The following is a 15,180-nucleotide window of genomic DNA, read 5'->3' as shown; positions in this document are numbered from 1 at the left end:
TCAGAGATTCTCCAGACCCCCCATCCCACCCCTCCCCCCCCTCCCTCATGCCCTACCTACCCTTCACACCCTTCCCTCCCTTCTCCCCCAGCCTCATTTTCTCCCAAGCCTGGCCCCCCATATTTAGTATGAGCCCCCAAATCACTCACGCCTCATTCTTCTCAGATACCCATTTTGTAAACTACGTTGCAGAGTACTGGGAGAGGGCCAGACATGTATAAAATGAAAACCATACCCCTCGGTCGTAGTCTTCTCATGTATATAAGTATCGTCCACTTACTCCTCACCGGAACAATGTTGCAACACATACTACCGAGGGAGTCTCAGTTACTTGGCTGTTAAGACCCTCTCCCAGACAGGTGCTAGGTTATATATCCCACATTGACATTGATATTACGCTGGCTACCCTATGGCCAGGTGGGGATTTCTCTTAAAAGGATCTCCTTTTCCTTTTCTTTCTACCGTACAGGTAAAATACTCCTTTATTGACACCTCCAGCTGGGATCTATAGCTTCCCCATCCAGACACAGTTAGGACCCAACAGGGGTGTTTGGATGTTGTGGAAGCATACTGGAGTATACCTGTACTTAACCCTCCCCCAGTTATACAAGTAAGACATCGTACGATACTCAAATAACAACTAATGAAGATGCTGTCTTACAATACCTAATGACTTTCTTATTTGTTCCTTCCTTTGGTTTGGTTATTCATCTCAGTTGTGTAGTCTATTGATTACGGTTTACTTCATGTTGTACTGTATTTATACTGTATACATACAAACCATGCCATGCTTGTAACATTTCATTACTGCATTGTTATATCTTTGTTATAATGAAAATTTCAATAAACATTTTGAAACAAAAAAAAAAAAAAACAAGCTCATGGCTGCAGAAGCGGCATCCCATCACTGGGCCTACTTTAATGTAAAATAAGAGATCAGGGCAGCCACCCCTCCATTGAATCCCAGGCTCCTCTTGGGAGCCCAGGATAACAACAGCTAATGTCAGGATAGTAAATGGAAGGAGATTGGGGAACATCCATTCCCTGATCTCCTGTGCAGCACTGTGACCTGGAAAAACAGAGCTCTGAGCACTTCCAGTTCAGAGCTGTTAAAATCCCAACTATCCCAACTAGAAAGCCAGGTACACAGCTGATTGAGCACACCTCCTGTGCTTAGTTGGCTGGAGCAGTGGGTAGGGAGGCATTGGGAGTCTTCATATAAGGAACTTGTCACAAGGGATGGGTGAACAGTTCAGCCCAAACATAAGTTCAGGCCAAATTTTGGTTGTTGGGACGTTCGGCGAACAACGAACAATATGCGGTGTTCGCTGCAAATTCGTAAGCCGCGGAACCCCGTTAAAGTCTATGGGACACTAACATGATAAACCAAAAGTGCTCATTTTGAAGGCTTATATGCAAGTTATTGCCATAAAAAGTGTTTGGGGACCCGGGTCCTGCCCCAGGGGACATGTATCAATTAAAAAAAAAAAAAAAAGTTTTAAAAACGTCCGTTTTTTCGGGAGCAGTGATTTTAATAATGCTTAAAGTGAAACAATAAAAGTGTAATATTCCTTTAAATTTCGTACCTGGGGGTGTCTATAGTATGCCTGTAAAGGGACACATGTTTCCCATGTTTAGAACAGTCTGACAGCAAAATGACATTTCAAAAGGAAAAAAAAAGTCATTTAAAACTACATGCGGCTATTAATGAATTGCTGGTCCGACAATACATATAAAAGTTCATTGATAAAAACAGCATGGGAATTTCCCATAGGGGAACCCCGAACCAAAATTAAAAAAAAAAAAATGGCGTGGGGTCCCCCTAAATTCCATATCAGGCCCTTCAGGTCTGGTATGGATTTTAAGGGGAACCCCGCGCCAAAAAAAAAAAAAATGGTGTGGGGTCCCCCCAAAAATCCATATTAGACCCTTATCCGAGCACGCAACCTGGCAGGCCACAGGAAAAGAGGGGGGGACGAGAGAGCACCCCCTTCCTGAACCGTACCAGGCCACATGCCCTCAACAATGGGAGGGTGCTTTGGGGTAGCCCCCAAAACACCTTGTCCCCATGTTGATGGGGATAAGGGCCTCATCCCCACAACCCTTGCCCGGTGGTTGTGGGCGGGGGGCTTATCGGAATCTGGAAGCCCCCTTTAACAAGGGGACCCCCAGATCCCGGCCCTTTCCCCCTGTGTTAAAAAAAAAAAAAAACTGTCAACTATGTTAAAAATGACAAGAGACAGTTTTTGACAATTCCTTTATTTAAATGCTTCTTCTATCATCTATCTTCTATCGGTTTCTTCCTCCATCTTCTTCTGGTTCTTCCTCTAGTGTTCTCATCTGGCATCTTCCTCCGTGGTGTCTTCTTCCCTTCTCCTCGGGCCGCTCCACATACATGATGGGAGGCTCCCGCTGTGTGACGCTTCTCCTCTTCTGACGGTTCTTAAATAACGGGGGCAGGGCCACCCGGTGACCCCGTCCCCCTCTGGTGCACGGGGACTTCCCTGTGGCATTCCCCCGTGACGTCAGAGGGGGGCAGGGTCACCCGTTACGTAACGAAGAAGGAGAAGGAGAAGAAGATTTGGGGGGGACCCCATGCCATTTTTTCACATTGTGGCACAGTGCTCCACTTAAAATCCATACTAGACCCAAAGGGCCTGGTATTGATTGGTTGGGACCCCGCGTCTTTTTTTTCCCACTTTTTTTTTTTGCCGGCAATGTTTTTTCTTTAACATACAATATGCTAATTGAAAACTAGCATTAGCAGCGCTTCAGAATTCCAATAAACAAAAGTCCATGAATCAAATGAATTTGTAAATTCAGAAACGATTACAGTCCTTCCATATGTGACCTAAGCGGCATATATTCTTAACAGTCGTCCATCACCAGACCTTGTGCATTATCCCCCTATGGTAATGGACTCACCAGAAAAAAGATAAATACATGCCCGTCTTAATCATTCCTGGAGCTCCAAGATCCGTGCTTCCATCGGACGTATTGCTATAAACAATGGTAGCGCCTGGCTTCACTCACAGCCTGAGAGTCACACTCTGATGATGTCACCCGCACACGATGACCCACACTGGCATTGGGTCACATACGGAAGGACTGTGTTGATTGTTTCTGAATATACAGATTTATTTGATTCATGGACTTTAGTTTATTGGAATTCTGAAGCGCTGCTAATGCTAGTTTTCATTTAGTATGTTGCATTTTATATCCGTTTATAGTAGCTGCTACAATTTTATACATCTTTAAATATTACCATAAGCGCTGGGAGTGGGTTAGTCTGGTTACTTTGGTACACTTACTTCTCCACATTCTTTCTGAATGTTTTGTTAAGGACGCCACTCCTTAATAACTAGCTATTCAAAGCTTTGCCCAATTAGGGCTTAGAATGCACTCTACCACACATAGTGCATTGCAGGGCTTTTGGTGGGGGGCAAACACCTGCCGAACACCCTGTGTTCTCAAGTGTTCTCCAAGCGGGCGAACAGGCGTTGTTCGGGCCGAACTTTTGCTCGGCCCAACTCTAGTGGTAAACCAGAAGAAAACCCTGACTGATTAAATTTAGTTTACTCACACTGAGGTATATTAACTAAAGGCAATAAAGCTTTCTTTTAATTTTTTAGGGTAAATTGTACTTTGCCAATAAATTTGCCCTTAGCTTGTTGAATGTGGTGAAAATTCACTTTGCAAAGAATATCCAATCATGTGCAATGAAAAGAAAGAAAAAACAGTATCTTTGCACATGATTGGATGATTCCCACATTCACTGAGCTAAGGGAAATTGCCCATGCAAAGTGCAAATTCCTTGAAAAATGTAACAATGTATTTGCCCACGTGCACACTTTAATGTTTATGTTTTAAAGCAGTCCACTTTTTGTGTTTATCTTTTTTGCTCAGATATGTTACACTGATGGGGATGATTGGGAAGCAATTGCCTAAAGTTAACAGAGTTAAATTATCTAACATTTTGCTAACTGCCATTGTGTATGTATTGTAGCTTGAAGTAATTAGTCACATTCAACTGCACTTGTTATGTAATGTTGAAGAAGGTTTCACTTTTCATCCAAATAACTTCTTTAGCTCTAACGGCAGTATGTAAAAGAACAGCAAGATTCCCTACTGTGTAAACCTTCCAACTCTGCAACCAGTATGCTTCTCTACCAGCAGTTTAAGCTGTCATACGGTGCTTCATGAATCTGCCTCCTTAAAAGAGGTGTGATCAATACGCTTAGTATTCACAAAGAGCTCTGAATTATTTTTAAATATTCATACATACGTCAGTCTTCCTACTCCACTTTGCAAGATTCTGTTGCACAAAAATATAAAACATTTTCATAATATATATTATAAATACTTATAAAATCTATATACTGTATGCATTTCAGGAAAAACTGATACTGTATATATTTTTTTAATTTTCATACTGAAGACACATCTTTTAAGAAAATCCTGAGATCAATTCAATGCATATACTGTATATTATTGATATCACCCTTGTGGCCATTGTAGTTAATTTCAATACAAAAAAAGTTGATAATTATTTCTGTTCAGATGATAATGACATTTTAGAATTGGTAACTAAAAAAAAAAAGCAAAAAGGTGGCGCTTTCGCAGAGGACTCCAAGATGGCCGCTTAAGCCTGAAGCTCAACACCACCCCGGCCTAATGGCACACCCAGCGACTGCCTGCGACTCGTGGGAAGGCATCTGACCACTCCATCATCTGGAGGAAACCCCTGGGAGCCAGTACATGTCCAGGAGCTCGGCCAGAAGGGACCCAAGGTCCCGATTTAGCACTATCCCAGAGCCGCTCATTTAGAAGATGGTGGCTGCGGCACAGACATGTGCTGACATGGAGGAGGAACTCACCGAGCACTCAACTCTGGACCCCCTGCAGACACCCTCGGGTCCATATGTGAGTATCCTCCACACTGTGGCACCCTTCCCAGAATCGCTCATAGGCCACACAATGAACCACACCAGCCTGGGCATGTTACCTCAGACACCCTCATAAACACTGCTGATCTATTCAATAAACTATTGGAAGTACTGGACAGGGGCCTGACCACCACAGCAGCCAAAATCACAGGGGACATTAAGGCTGATTTTCAGAACCTAGGAGACAGGATGGAGGCCATTGAACACAAGCTTGACACCACAGTAGCCAGGGTCAATCAAAACTCCAATCACATTCATGTACTACAGGAACAGCTGTACATAGCTCTATCCAGGATTAATGATCTCAAAAACAGATCAAGAAGATATCATTTCAGAATAAGGGGACTCCCGGAGTCTATCACAGATGTCACAGCAGCAGTCCAGGAGTTCATTGAGGGCCTCATCCCTGACATTCAGCTGCATAAGCTGGAATTGGATAGAGCACACAGAGCTTTGGGCCCTCCAAGAAAGGATGGTACCCCTAAGGATGTAGTGGTGAAGGCACATTTCTACACAGTGAAGGAGGAGATCATGAAAAGGTCACATACGCAAACACCACTTCTCTGCCAAAATCATCCAGTCCAGATCTTTGTGGACATTTCTTCCTCAACCATTCAAAGGAGGCCATCCCTGAAATCAAGTACTGGTGGGCCTTCCCATTTGCTCTCAAGTTTGCATACAAATCCAAAACCTACTCCTTCTCCAGTTTCCAGGAAGAGAAGTGAGAAGCTTCTGCTGGGACTGAGATTAATCACACTGGGCCCTCCACACACCCCGCTGAACTCCCAATTGGGGGGCCACAAAGCGTCAAACACCATCCAGCCCCATTTCTCCAGTGTGGAACAAATCCAACTTCAAGTGACCCAAGGAAGGCAGACCTTCCTGACTTAATCTCCCTGGTGGTATGATTATGTCAGATTTTTTATGCTGAAAGCGGTACATTGTTTTGCATACAAATTTGGCATTTTATATATATTTTGGTATTTTATCTTAAATCTGTCCAAACAAGAGTCTAGTAGACATCCCGGGTATGATAAAGTTTGAAACATGAAATCATAAATTATAATATAATAAATAACTATAAATAATTATAACAAATATTATAATAATAATAAAATGTATTTAATAATGTAATCAAATCAAAAACACTGAAATTTGCTCTGTTGCAGAATTATAGCTGTCATTACTTTCAGTGTTTGATGACGAATTTCCCCACAAATCACTATCACTCAATTCTGCAAGTGATTCTAATTTACTATCACTGTTTTCTAGCTGGTCTAAAACCGCTTTTGACTTAAAGGGCCACTTTTTGGTTACTATGGACATTCTCAAGTTTCCAGGCAGAAAGAAAAGTATATATATATATATAATATAAAACTGCATGCAGGGCACTGGACAAAGCATTAGGGACAAAAGGGATGCAAAATAATTTGATACAGTAATGTAATCTGTAAGATTACAGTGTACTGTATGTGTATTGTGTTTTTCACTTTTTGAATTTGGAGCCCGGCACTGTGATAGATCGAGCGGAGGATACAGCCCGCACACACACAGCAGGAAGCCATCGCAGGATCCTGGGGACAAGGTAAGTAACTTTGCTTGGATCCTGTGATGCAATCCTGAGTGCGGCTCGGGGTTACCGCTTTTGGTAATGAAAATTCACCCTGAGCCACACTCGGGATTACCGCCAGGGAGGTTAAGAGAGGACAAAGTGGACGCACACCCTCTTCTGGTCTTAACAAGACATTGGAATTTTCTCAGTTCAACCATGAACTTTACCAAGATACCTTCATGTTGGCTTGCATAGTCTTTGACTTGTTTGAACAGTTTCTAGCAACAGCCAGACCCCTTCAACGTTGCTGTGGATAAAAGACTCCCCAGATAGCTGTCTAGAACCCAGCTATGACTTTGAAGTTTTGGGACTGTAGTGCACTAGATGAATTCTCATTCCATGTGGTTTATACACACTACACAGCGATCGTTTTTTAAAAATTTCTAGTCAGTGCCACTGACCTCAACACCGCTCCCTCTATCCACTCCCTACCCCTCATTCCCCTAACCCCCCCTCTACCCCTCCCCCACCTCCCCCACCCTTTTAATCCCCATACCCTTCCCCCACACCTATTCCTATCCTAACCTATTCAACATGGGTCACTTAAGGTTTATCTTCCGCATTAGACAAGTTGCAGTCATATTTTTTTTAATTTATTGTTTATTTCAGTTTTATATAAGATACAAAAAAAAAAAAAAACACAGGATTGTGAATTCTCAAGTGCATGGTATAGTCTAACATCAACTTTCTATCTTTGTTTCAGTTACACATATGCGCTATACCATATCACACCATACAGTAGGGGTCTCCAAACCCCGGTCTACGGGCCACATCCGACCCGCGGGTGTGGTTTGTCTGGCCCCCAGCTTGCCTAGACTCTGCCAACACAACACTGTAGATCTGTTGGCTTTTAAAAGCAGCTGCTGTTATCGGCAGAATATGTCTGGCAGGTCCAGGACAAAAAGCCGCTCCCTGCACATCTTCCCATGCTGCCAGAGGATTGGCTGCTGTGCTGACCTGATGATTGGCTGCTAGGAGTTGACATCATCAGCGCAGCACCTCCCGGCTTCCCGCCTATTGTTTTCATTAGGAATCCTTCCAACTTACAGCCTGCTTGTGTAGCAGTGGGCAGGAGTCGGGAGGTGCAGGAGAGCTGAAGTTGGCTCCTACATCCTACAGTGAAGAAGTCGGCTTGTACAGGCAATCGTCAAATGGGCATAAATCTACATATATACATCAGCTGGGGACACTGATAATGGGGACATCTATGCTGGGGACACCTATGCTGGGGACACTGATAATGGGGACACTGATAATGGGGACACTGATAATGGGGAAACTCTGCTGGGGACACTGATAATGTGGAAAACTCTGCTGGGGAGACTAATAATGGGAGACTCTGATGGGGACACAAACGTGCAGAAATACTTGTAAAATCTACAATGTAGTCCTTGTGTTGGAAAGTTTGGAGACCACTGCCATACAGTATAACAGACGTAAAACTTCAAAGAAAATAAAATGTTTAAGAACAGTAGAAATGGGGACACTGATAATGGGCACATCTATGCTGGGGGACATCTATGCTGGAGACACTGATAATGGGGAAATCTATGCTGGAGACACTGATAATGGTGAAACTCGGCTGGGGACACTGTTAAGGGAGAAAACTCGGCTGGGGACACTGTTAAGAGAGAAAACTCGGCTGGGGACACTGATAAGGGAGAAACTGATAATGGGAGACTGATGGGGACACTGTTAAGAGAGAAAACTCGGCTGGGGACACTGATAAGGGAGAAACTGATAATGGGAGACTGATGGGGACACTGATAAGGGAGAAAACTCAGCTGGGGACACTGATAAGGGGGACATTGATATTGGGGAGACTCCGATGTGGACACAAATGCACAGAAGTTTCTAAAGAACCATCAATCAAAGCATTCAGATGTTCCATCCTTCATATATCTGTCACCGTAGCTAGAAATTGTGAAAAAGTAGGGGAAGATGTGGACAGCCTACATTTAGGTATGACCCATTTTGCAGCCAATAAAATAAAAGACATTAATCTCCCTGAAGCTTTAGAAATACCTGATAAAGGAAGACCCAATAGGTAATGCATAGGGTTCAGAGGTATGGGGGGTGTTCAATAGGTTTTGCAAAAGATCATGAATTTGGCCCCAAAACAAACTGATAATGGGGCATTCCTAGAATATATGAAAGTGGGTGCCTATGGCTCCAAGACATCTCCAGCATAACCTTGAGGCTTCTGGATTGCGAGTGTGCAGGATGTCTGGAGTTCTATGCCAGAAAAGAAGAATCTTAAATGCGGTTTCTTTCTGCGCTACACAGCGTGAGGTTCTGATGTGGATTCCCATATTTACCCTCAATCTTCTAAAGAGATAGGTTGCTGTAAAATATGGGACAATTTTCTCATATATTTGTGGGTGGAATCAGTAAGGGGGTGGCTTTGTGTAGAATTTTATCTACAGACAATATTAATTGGGGTTCATATGGACCATTAGCACAAAAGAGTTCAAAGGTGGTGGGTTTCTCCAAAGATAATGAGAGAGATTTAATAAAGAAATAGTGTTTAAATTGCAAATAGGAGTATAGAAGTGTTTTAGGAATGTTTTGCTTGGAGATCTGAAAAAGCCATTAGTCTACGTATCACTGGATTAACAAGGTGCCGTAGTTGAAAAACCCCTGTCTGCATCCAAGGTAGCATACACTCATAGGATAAGCTATCGGGAATATCTGGGATAAATAGCACGGTGGAGAATGGAGGACAGAGGGAGGAAAAGGAAAACCGCTCCGAGCATCTCTTCCATATGGATAACGTAAATAAATCGTTGTAAAAAACGCAATGGGCGGGGTCTTGATGACCAGTATCATTGGTCAATTCAAGTAACAGGTTACTGGCTCACCTAATAGGGTGGTGTTCCTTGTCAGAACAGGAGAAGTAGTCAAAATAAAAAGGGGAGTGGGAAATAGGACCCAAGGTGTCCTTACCTTCAGTGAAGGAAAAGGAACAAACTGAGGTTTAACCTGATATAACTTTATTAAAACAATTAGTAGAAAAACATTTTAATCATTGAAAGGAAAGCATGAACAATAGGAAATTGCATAAGATAAAAACTGACAACGTTGTCACTTAAAAACGTATGCCCATGAGCTCAGCCATATCCCAGTCATCCACACGTGTCAATCATCTCAAGTCATTAAGTGTGACCTAATATATAATGTGTTTAGGCAAGGTGAGTTCCAGGAAACCTTGGTAGCACAAGTCGGTACCCGTATTGTGCTTAACCATGGACCTCCAGACTCCCTATATGCCTATAGAGCTGCTGTATTAAGTCTTTACAATGTTGAAGAAAGCATTGGTTACCTCAGACAAATAAATGCAATTCTGGCTAGAAAGTATCCCTGATAGTTAGTGAACAAGACAGGTTTGATTTCTAGATGTAGCACTGTCAATCATAGAGATAATTTAAAAAAATGCAGCACGCTGTAATGCAAACATGCGACTTGAGTCAAGGAGAAACAATAGATCCACAACAAGCCTGTTAGTCATTCAGCACCATGTTTCCATGAAACATTAAAGATAGCACCGCATATAGTTTGGATAGGAAAATATAGTCAGCTGAGTCAAAACAGAGCCTAAAAAAAAAAAAAATGTTCAGGCTGTGATTGCTTGCTGGATATACCAGTTGAAAAGAGACTCACTGTTTAGACGATATTAGATTGGTCCTCAATTGCAGCAACAAGGTGGTGAATCCAGAGTCCTTTGCAGGGGTCCACAGATGTGCAGGATGCAAATCTCTGTATTCCTAGTCCTGGTGATACGCACAGGATGTTATCCACTCAAAACCAGTATGGGGCCGCCTGGCCGTTTACTTCCAGTTTTCGGTTGTTTGTGGATTTCCAGTTTGCAGAGATAGGATGAGGGCTAAAGAGTGATGAAAAGCCCAAGTTGGCTATCGGCAGAGGGCATGTGTAGGCACACACACTGACATGTTTCACCCACTTGTGACATGGGTTTCTTCAGGGTGAAGTGTTTGCATGGACAGAATCCTTTTGTAGGCTGGGAGTTTTAAGGCATAGAACCCCTTCATTTTGAGTCCGTTTGTTTCCCTATTGTGATATTTTGAAAAGTGTTCTCCTATGGGGGTATCGTCATCTGGGGAACAAATACTTGAGAGATGTTACCCTATACGGACCTTTAAAGGACGCTTTGTTTTGCCTATATACAGTTTATGACAGGGACATTCCAGCAAAAACAGTACTCGTGTAGTATTGCAGTTAATGAAATGTTTAATTTGATACACCTTTCTTCCTGTTGCATCTGTAAATGAGACAGATCTATCTACAAATATGGCATTTTCCATGTCCCTCGCAATGGAGGCAGGTCCGTGAGCCAATTGTGTGGATTGGGTCTGGTATATTCAGATCTGACGAGTTCATCAGTCAGATTTTTGGCTCTTCTTGCTACCCTGAAGGGTTTAGGGCCAACTATAGAAGTCATCTGGGGAGCTCAAGTCAGTATGCCAATGTTTAGTCAAGATCGTTCGCACATCTTCCCACTGTGTACCAAACGTGGTGATGATTTTCACTTGATCAGAAAGGCTCTTGTTGGCATCTTGGTCATTCTTTGGTATTAGCAGTTCTTTACGGTCAATTGCGGATGCTTGTTTTCTTGAGTTCTTTAAAGATCTATGCGGGCAACCCCTTTCTTTAAATCTTTTATAGAGTTGCTTTGATTCAGCCTAATAGTCTTGATCCAGTGAGCAGTTGTGTCTAATTCTCAGAAACTGCCCTATTGGTATACCTCTGATTAAGGATTTAGGATGGTGGCTGGTTGCCTCAAGAAGGGTGTTTGCTGCTGTTGCTTTACGAAACATTTTCATGGACAGATGGTCTCCATCAATCCTTATTAGGAGGTCAAGAAAATAAATTTTGTTCAAGTTGTAGGTAAATGTTAGGCATATATTACGGCTGTTTTCGTTCAGTTTGCTCAAGAACTCTTCAAGGGATTCGACAGACCCCTGCCAAAGCAGCAGGACATCATCGATAAATCTTAGCCACAATTTGGCATGGTCTAGATAAGATTCAGAGAAATAAACAACTTCCTCTTTCCAATAACCAAGATGTAAACATGCGTAGGAAGGTGCCCAAGGGGCCCCCATGGATGTGCCTTGTATTTGTCTATAATAGACCCCTAGGAATTCAAAGCAGTTGTTAGTCAGGGTAAACTGCAGCATCTCAAGGATGAACTAATTCTGAGGTCCCATACGTGGAAATTTCAGGTCAAGAAAGTGTGCCACTGCTGCCAAGCCTCATGAATGGGGTATAAATGTATAAAGAGACTCTACATCAATGCCTACCAGGAGAGTTCCTGGAGATACGGTTGCCTCTTCAATTTTTGATAATACATCAAGGGTATCTCTAATGTATGAGGGTAACTCAAAGACCATTTCTTTCAGTAGGGCATCTAAGTATCTTCCAATTTTCTCCAGAGGACCCTTCACCGCTGAAACAATTGGCCTGCCTGGTGGGTTTGTCAGGGATTTATGGACTTTACGAATGATGTAGATTGTAGGGGTGTTAAACTCCTTCACTTTCAGATACTCATACTCATTCCAAGACAATAAGAGGCCGGCTTCCTGTGCAAATATAAGTTTAAAATTCAGTTAATTGATTATAGAGGTAAAGGGGTTAGCAGGAAGTTTTTCATTGGTGGATCATTCATTTAGCTGTCTTTTTATCTCATTTTCATAGTATTCTGTTGAAAGCAATACCACATTGCCCCCTTTGTCGCTTTTCTTTATCACCAAATTTGGTGCCTCCTTCAGCTCTCATAAGGCCTGGCGTTGTTCAGGATCCAGGTTGTCTTTTCTTCCCCTTTGCCAATTCACCTTAGTAAGGTCATCTTGAACCAGGTCTAAGAAGACCCCCAATCATCTATTTTTTCTTCCTCATTGGAGCTAAGCAGATGGATCTTAATTGTGGCATATGTTTGACCGAGGAAGGTCACAACATGTACCATGGGTGTACTGGGGAGGTGATCCCCATTTCAATTTCGGCCCATCTATGTGGGGCCTCCCTAGACGTCCAAGAAGTCAGCACTCACAAATGGGATGCATGATAGTATTTAATAATGTCTGGAGCAGCCAGACCCCCTTTATATCTTAAGGCAAGGACCACTGAACTCGCAATGCAACGAGAGGAATTATTCCATACAAAGCGTAAACACTTCCGTTGGAGAACCTTTAGATGCAACATTGGAATTGCCAATGGGAGCGCCTCAAATAAGTAAAGTAGTGTAGGAAGTATTAACACCTTAAGAACATTAATTCACCCAAGAAGCCATAAGGGGAGGGTGGTCCATTGATTTAATAGCTGGGTAATTTCCATAAACATAGGAGGGAAATTGGCCTGATAGAGAGTAGAGTAAGAGGGGGGTGATGTGAATGCCTAGATATTTAAGGGTATGAGTACACCAGTGGTATTTAAAATTGTGTTTGAGGGAGAAAAGTTGCTCTGGGGGAACATTAAAGTGGAGGTCCGCCGAAAAAAATATTAAAAGCCAGCAGCTACAAATACTGCAGCTGCTGACTTTTAATATATGGACACTTACCTGTCCAGGGAGCTTGTGATGTCGGCAGCCGAAGCCGATCCGCCCGCTCTTGGCTGCTGCCGCCATCCTCGGTAAGGGAATAAGGAAGAGATGCCGTGCGGCTTCTATGCCAGGAAGTGGGAGCAAATACCTGTATTAGACAGGTATCTGCTCCCTCTTCTCCCCTGAAAGGTGTCAAATGTGACACTGGAGGGGGGGAGGAATCCAAAAAGTGGAAGTTCCATTTTTGGGTGGAACTCCACTTTAATGGGTAGGGCTTATGTTTTGGAAGGATTAATTTTAAACCCTGATATAGTACTGAAGGAGACTAAAATATCATGCAGAATAAGGAGTGATATATGAAGATGAGTGAGAGTTAACAAAATGTCGTAGGTAAGAAGTGATAGTTTATAATCTCGCTGTCGCAGCGATACCCCACAAATGTCTGGGTGAGACCTAATGGCCACAGCAAGGGGTTCCAGACTTATAAAAAGCAAGGGCAACAAAGGACAGCCCTGCCTAGTACCATTACTCAGGGGGAAGGGCTGCGACAAATGAGAAGACAGCTGCACTGGGGAAGAAGGGTGCCAATATAAAGCCTTCAAAGCATGTGTGAAAGGACCTGAAAACCCATATCGGGAAAGTACTGCGAACATAAATGGCCAGCTTAAGCAGTCAAAGGCTTTTTGAGCATCCAAGCTTAAAACTATGGCAGGGCATTTTGTCTTAGTTAAGAGGTCAATCAGATCTATTGTACGTCTTGTGTAATCTCCTGCGTGTCTAGTTGGAACAAAGCCCACCTGATCTCTATGTATTATAGATGGTAACAGTAGTGAGAGTATATTGGCTAGAATTTTTGTGAATACTTTATAATCTGAGTTTAACAGTGCGATGAGACGTAGTTAACAGGTAGTGAAGGATCTTTGCCTGGCTTTGGAATGACAGTTATGAATCCATGTAAAAACTGAGAGTGTGGAAGGGTGCCTTTTAATAAGGATGAGAATAGGGTGAATAGATATGGACCTAAAATGGGGAGGAATGTTTTGTAATAAGTATAGGGGAGCCCATGAGGTCCTGGAGACTTATGGGACGGCAAATGGTTGATCACATCAGCTATTTCCTTGGCCGTGAAGGGCAAATTAAGTTTAGAACGTTGTTCCCAGGATATCTCAGGTAATTGTGAAGACATAAAGTCGTCAATTTTTTCTTGTGTAAAATGGGAGAGAGAGTCTGAGCTCAGACAGTTATAAAGACTTTTATAAAAATCATCCACCTTGGTCATGCTATGAGGGCAATAAGTGGGGGTACCATTTGACTGCATTAAGTGATCAAGTATAGATAGATATGGACGTGGCTTGAGTCTGTTAACTAGTATTCTATGTGGTTTATTAGCATACTCATAGAACTTTTGTCTAGACCACAATAATGAATTAGAAATCTTGTTTAAGTCCAAGGACTTAATACAGTTACGAAGAGAGACCATAACTCGTAGACGATCCACCAGGGGGGAGTGGAGTAGTCGCATCTCAGCAGCTCATAGCTGAAAAACGAGTTTGGCCTTCATTTTGATAGCATCTCATTTTAAGCGAGCACCCATGAGATGCACTTACCCCTGAAAAAATGAGCCCCCCACAAGGTGGAGATCTCTGATACTAAGCCCTCATTTATTTGAAAAAATTCAGCCAGTTTTTGTCACAGTAGAGTTTGGGTTTCAGGATTTCTTAGCAGGGATTCATTGAGATGTCAATGACATGTTTTTGGTGTCGGAGCAGATAGAATAATATCTAGGTTAATAGGTGCATGATCCGACCATGTTAAAGGGTTTATCTCCGAAGAGACTACATAGAGCAACATAGGTACAGTCACAAAGACATGATCTAATCCAAAAGATATTGGCATAGCTATTTATCATTAATGGTTTCAGGCACCCCCCCGAATCCTAAGATTTTGTCAACGTTCCTTGTTTTCCACATCTTGCTGCATTTGAAGTTGAGGAACTGTGTGTTTAATGGTGGAGTTATCGTCCTCAAGGACATGTACATACTGAACCAGCTCATCAAATCTATTTTCCA

Source organism: Aquarana catesbeiana, linkage group LG02 (genome assembly GCF_042186555.1).
Source record: "Aquarana catesbeiana isolate 2022-GZ linkage group LG02, ASM4218655v1, whole genome shotgun sequence".
Lineage (NCBI taxonomy): Eukaryota > Metazoa > Chordata > Amphibia > Anura > Ranidae > Aquarana > Aquarana catesbeiana.
This window is presented reverse-complemented; position numbering follows the sequence as displayed.